The sequence below is a fragment of the Triticum urartu genome, chromosome 6A (genome assembly GCF_056163025.1).
Source record: "Triticum urartu cultivar PI428250 chromosome 6A, HENAU_Tu73, whole genome shotgun sequence".
Lineage (NCBI taxonomy): Eukaryota > Viridiplantae > Streptophyta > Magnoliopsida > Poales > Poaceae > Triticum > Triticum urartu.
The window spans coordinates 277874001-277880078 of NC_141878.1; the positions used below are offsets into that span (position 1 = coordinate 277874001).

General features: G+C 43.5%; 1 pseudogene; it reads left to right on the forward strand.

Annotated features, from left to right (window-relative positions):
- The first annotated feature begins 674 nt into the window (after positions 1-674).
- On the forward strand, positions 675-5095 carry LOC147965000 (uncharacterized; annotated as a pseudogene).
- The last annotated feature ends 983 nt before the right edge of the window (positions 5096-6078 follow it).

Here is a 6078-nt window from a genome sequence, read left to right on the forward strand (position 1 = left end):
TTTGAAGCACAAGAGCAAGGAGTTCATCATCAACACACCATTTGTTACTTCTTGGAGAGTGGTGTCTCCTAGATTGGCTAGATGTCACTTGGGAGCCTCCGACAAGATTGTGGAGTTGAACCAAGGAGTTTGTAAGGGCAAGGATATCGCCTACTTAGTGAAGATCTACCGCTAGTGGGGCAAGTCCTTCGTGGGCGATGGCCATGATGGGATAGACAAGGTTGCTTCTTCGTGGACCCTTCGTTGGTGGAGCCCTCCGTGGACTCCCGCAACCTTTACCCTTCGTGGGTTGAAGTCTCCATCAACATGGATGTACGATAGCACCACCTATCGGAACCACGACAAAAACATCCGTGTCTCCAATTGCGTTTGAATTCTCCAAACCCTTCCCTTTACATTCTTGCAAGTTGCATGCTTTACTTTCCGCTGCTCATAGACTCTTTGCATGCTTGCTTGAATTGTGTTATGATTGCTTGCCTTGTGCTAAGATAGCTAAAATCTGCCAAAGACTAAAATTGGGAAAATGATAGATTTTTAATTGGTCAAGTAGTCTAATCACCCCCCCTCTAGACATACTTTCGATCCTACAAGTTGTATCAGAGCTTTGGTCTCCATTTGCTTTGATTTCCATAGCTTTTGGTGGTCATAGCCTTGGTTTCACAACCTACGAGAGTATGGCGTCTAGCGAGGGAAATTATCACCGTAGAGGTCCTTACTTTGATGGTACTAATTTTGCTAGTTGGAAGCATAAGATGAAAATGCATATCCTTGGACATAACCCCGCCGTTTGGGCTATTGTGTGTATTGGCTTGCAAGGTGAATTCTTTGATGTGAGAGAACCGAATCGTGAAGCCACCGCGGAAGAGTTGAAAATGCTGCAATACAACGCTCAAGCTTGTGATATCCTCTTCAACGGATTGTGCCCCGAAGAATTCAACAAAATCAGCCGTCTTGAGAATGCAAAGGAAATTTGGGATACTTTGATTGACATGCATGAAGGTACCAACTCCGTCAAGGAATCCAAGTTGGATGTGCTTCAAAGTCAACTTGACAAGTTCAAAATGAAGGATGGTGAAAGTGTCGCTGAAATGTACTCTAGGCTTTCTCTTATCACAAATGACATTACCGGCTTAGGAAGTGAAGAGATGACCGACAGATTCATCATCAAGAAGATCCTAAGAGCCTTGGATGGAAAATATGATACCGTGTGCACATTGATTCAAATGATGCCCAATTACAAAGATCTCAAGCCAACGAAAGTCATTGTAAGAATTGTTGCTCATGAGATGTCACTCAAGGATAAGGAGGAACTTCACAACAAATCAACTGGTGCTTAGAAAGCCTCATGTGAAGCCCCCACATCATCAAGTGAGAAACAAACCTTCAATGAAGAATTGAGCTTAGTGGTGAAGAACTTCAACAAATTCTACAAGAGTAGAAGCAAAGAGAGAAGCTCCAGGTCAAGGTCCTACAATGACAAAAGATCTTCTAGTCGAGAGCGAAACTGCTACAATTGTGGAAGGCCCGGACACTATTCCAATGAGTGTACGGCACCCCACAAAAGAAGAGAAGATTCTCCAAAAAGAAGAAGTAGAAGAGAAGACTCACCACCTAGAGAAAGAAGGAGTAGAGATGATCGTTATGAACGAAGACCCTCACGGAGAAGCAAGGATTCGGAAAGAAAGGACAAGTCATCAAGGAGCTACACAAAACAAAGACATCAAGCTCATGTTGGTGAATGGGTATCCGGCTCCGACTCCGACAATCACTCCGAGAGAAGCTATCACTCCGACCCCGAATATACTCAAGATGAAGGTGTTGCCGGTCTAGCACTTGTGTCAACCAACTCCTACGACATATTTGATTCACCAAATGAAGGAATTGGAAGATGCTTCATGGCCAAAGGTCCAAAGGTATAACACCCCGAGTATGTTGATTTCAATAGTGATGAAGATGACTTGTTAGGTGATGATGATTTACTTGTTGACAACTCTAGTGATGAATACTATGATGAAACGTCAATTAATCATGCTAATCAAGATGAAACGAATGACAATGATAAGGAGAAGATTGAGTCTCTAACTAAAGAACTAAACACTCTTAAGTTAGCTCATGAAACTATCTTAGGAGATCATCGAGAACTTTTAAGGGCTCAGGAGAAATTACGTTTTGAAAAGCTCAACCTTGAGCAAGAGCATGAGTTCTTGAAGGCAATCAATGATGATCTTCGCAAGAAAAGTTCTTCTTACATTGCCAAGCGTTTACTCTTATCCACTTACATGCCTCAAGTCAAGTCTAGTCACAAGAACAAGAAAGATTCTTCCTCTAGCAGTAACAATAATCATGCTAAATCCAATATTGTTGCTTCTAGTAGTTCTCTTGATTCCACTAATGATTCTCTTAGCCAAGTTACACTTGGGCAAGAAAATAGCTTATTGAAGGGAATTATAGAGAAAGGTGTTTACAAGAGCCTTTCCAGGAGTAAGCAATTGGAGGAAATTGTATGCAAGCAAGAAAGGCATCGGAAGAACCAAGGTGTTGGTTTTGAACGGAAGTTCAATGCCAATGGAGTTGAGTGGGAAGAAGATCAATACCCCAAGACAAAGTTTGTTCCTCAACAAGAGAAGTATGATCCTACTTCTTTCAAAGGGACACAAGCTCAAGATGATCTTCCACCACAAGACCACAAGCAAAAAGGCAAGGACAAGCTTCAAGAGGAAATTGATGCATTTGAAGAAGCTTCTAAGGCCTTGGTCAAGTGGGTTCCCAAGATTACATCAAGTTCCACTTCATCAAGTACAACTACAACTCCGAGGATTCCCATCAAGATGGTGTGGATCCCGAAGAAGAAGAACTAGAGAGTTCCTGAGGGTGACTCCGCCAACATACTTCACTCTTATCATTTTGGCAAGAACGAGTGCAATCAACTTCCACATCTTGCACTAGTTCAAGGAGTCACAAACCCTCTTGTTGGTAAGACAAGGGACAAGGTAACCTAAAGCTTTCATAGACATCATCTTGTGTGTGCATCACTCTATGCCTATGGATATCCTTGTGTGTTCCTTGTGGGACTAACCCGTGTAGGTATTGAAAGTGCAACTCACTCCAAAGGATAGCACCAAATGATCTACATCAACATTGAGCATCTACATCTTCAACATCTACATGAAGTCATCATCGACAAAACCCAAGGTTAGTTCATCCCTCTTAAGGGGGGATCTCACATCTAGGGGGAGCTTTACTCTAAGAATTGAGCTAAAGCAACTCTAATGGTGTGAAAACAACAACGCTTTATGTAAAAGTGGTAACCCCACTTGTGCTTAAACGATGAGTATGACCTATGATCAAATGTTTTCATTTGACTCCTAAGTCAATATACTCATATATAGATGACCTAGTCATCGCCAATTGCTTAATAGATGCTAGAATTGGTTGTGCATGCTTTGCCACATATTTCAATTGCCACTTTATTGTGTGAGCATGTTGGTTGCATAATTTACTCATTCAAGGACATCCACTTGTTGTTTTGATTGATTGGTTTCTTTTTTTATCTTGCCAAGTGGATGGACAAGAATGCCTAAGAACCTTCTCTAGCTATCTACGCTTTTCTCGTCTCAAACTCTATTCATGCTACATCACAAAATTTGATCAAGTCAGATTCGAACCACTCTGTGTGAGGAGCACTCGGAGTCCCCGATTCGTCATAGACTTAAACTTCCAAAACTTCTTTGTGCATTTCGGTCTGACCGATTCACCCATTTCGGTCATACCGAGATCACTAAGTCGATCTAGGTTTTCAATCTCGGTGCAACCGATTTGAACTTTTCGGTCACACCGAGTTGCAGCAACTGCTTGCAGTTATGCATCTCGGTGCCACTGAGTTGTTCCACTCGGTCACACCGACAGGGTCGGGCTATATATACCCACGGGCAAAATTTTGGAAATTTTCTCCGAACTCTTTCGCCCGCGCTTAGCCCGCTCTGCCTCCAGGGTCTCTGGATCGTCCTCCTCGTCGCCGGTTGCCTCCTGCCGCTGGTCTCCGCCGCCGTCAACGGGAATCATCCTCGCCATTGCCGCCGTAGCGAGTTCATCGCTGAACTAGGGTATGAAATTGATCACTGTGCTATCCTTATCTGATTCCTAGCACGTTGTGTTTGCCATGAATCTTGCCACTATTGAAACTATCTTATCCAGTCAAAACACTCCGTAGATTAGAGATGATTTGAAAATTTAGGGTTAGGTTTCCGCCGAAACCATCTCGGACCAACCGAGTTGAGGAACTCGGTACCACCGATTCGGCTCAGGCCATTGCACATGCGATTCTTGGTCTGACCGAGAATTGAAAATCGGTGTGACCGAGTTCAGGACTTTGTGAAACCCTAGCAGTCTCGGTGCCACCGAACTGTGACTCGGTCTGACCGAGTTCACTAGTTTAGGTTCCAACAGCTGCTTCGGTATCACCGAGTTTACAAATCGGTTGATCCGAAATGCTTTGTGAGGAAAACTAAAACTAAGTTTTTGATTCATTCTTTTGCAAAAACCTCTGTATTTTGTGATGCTCATCCACTCTACCTCATCTATAATCTATTCACAGGGTCAGCTGTCAGAGATTGCATTATGTCTGATCAAAGTGACAGTCAGAACAAGTCATAGGAGCAGGTTCACATGAGTGAGGGAACTAGTCCATCTAGCAGCTCAGATGTTGGAAGCAGGAGCACACCCAGCAACTTGCCAAAAGCTGCCACCACGGCTAGAAAGAAGAAAACTTCTGAATCTGAGGATGAAGACTGTGGCAGTTGAGGATGAGGCCACTTCCAAGAAGAAAGTGGTTAAAAAGGAATATAGCACTGCTGCTGCAACTAAGCCAGGTCTGAAGACCAAGAGGCCAACAGGAAGACAACCAATGTCTAAACCTAGGAAAGTTGCCACAGGTGAGAAAATGGAGCTCACTCTTGAACCCAAGGAAGCTAGAGATGGCAAGAAGAGGAAAGAGAGGGTCAAGAAGACCATGGCCAGAGTAATTGGAAAGCCATCTATGATGAGAGACTCTGAAGAGGAAGAGGAAGAAGATGTTGCACTAGCACCTAAGGCATAGAAACTTATGGGAGATGCCATAAGATCAGGGGCTGCTTCATCTATGCCCAAAGAAGCTCCCTAGCCAGCTGCTCCAAAACCCAAAACTGCACCAAAGAGGAGTACCAGGAACATTCCAGCTGCTGAGAAAAACAAGGCCCCAGTGCCTGAAAACTGTTGATGAAGAAGAAGGTGATGAGACACATGTTTTGAGGAAGTTAAAGCCAAAAATTCCAGATCATAATGATGCTCATCCTATAGCAGAAAACATGAAGATCGGGAAGGACTCAGGATTGAGGCTATGGAGAGAGTCAGATCCATATGCCACTAGAAGGAGAACTGCTGTGGACTACAGGTTCTGTACCAAAGAACAGCAGGATTTTTATGAGATAGTGTTGCTTGACAAGAAACCAATAGTATGTGACATGAGATGGGTCAACTGGGAGTACATCAAGGAGAATGAAGAACACTATCCCTGAGTATATGATAGTTTCAAGGCTTGTGGAGTTGATGAGTTTGTGGCTCAGAAGCTCACAAAGTGGAATGATGAGCTTATCATGCAGTTCTACTCCACAGCTCACTTCTACCCAGATGGCAAGATAGTCTGGATGTCTGAAGGCACTAGATACCAGTGAACAGTAGCATAATGGGCTCAATTGATCAATGCTCCTGAGGAGAATGAAGATGACTTAGATGTCTATGCCAAGAAGAAGAAGGATCACAACTCCATGGCTTGCATGTACAAGGAGATTCCTGATGCAGATCTTGAGACTCACCAATTTGGATAAGTGAAACACCTGCTGTCAGGACTGCCTACTATCAATTGGATCCTCAGGCACACTCTTCTGCCCAAGTCTGTTGATCACAGAATGATCAGAGGCCACTCCATCAGTCTCCTACATATATTTGATGTGCCACAAAAGTTCAAAGTCATGAGTCTTATAGTTGAAACTATCAAGAGGACAACTGCTGACCAAAAGAGAAGTTGTGGGTATGCACCACAGA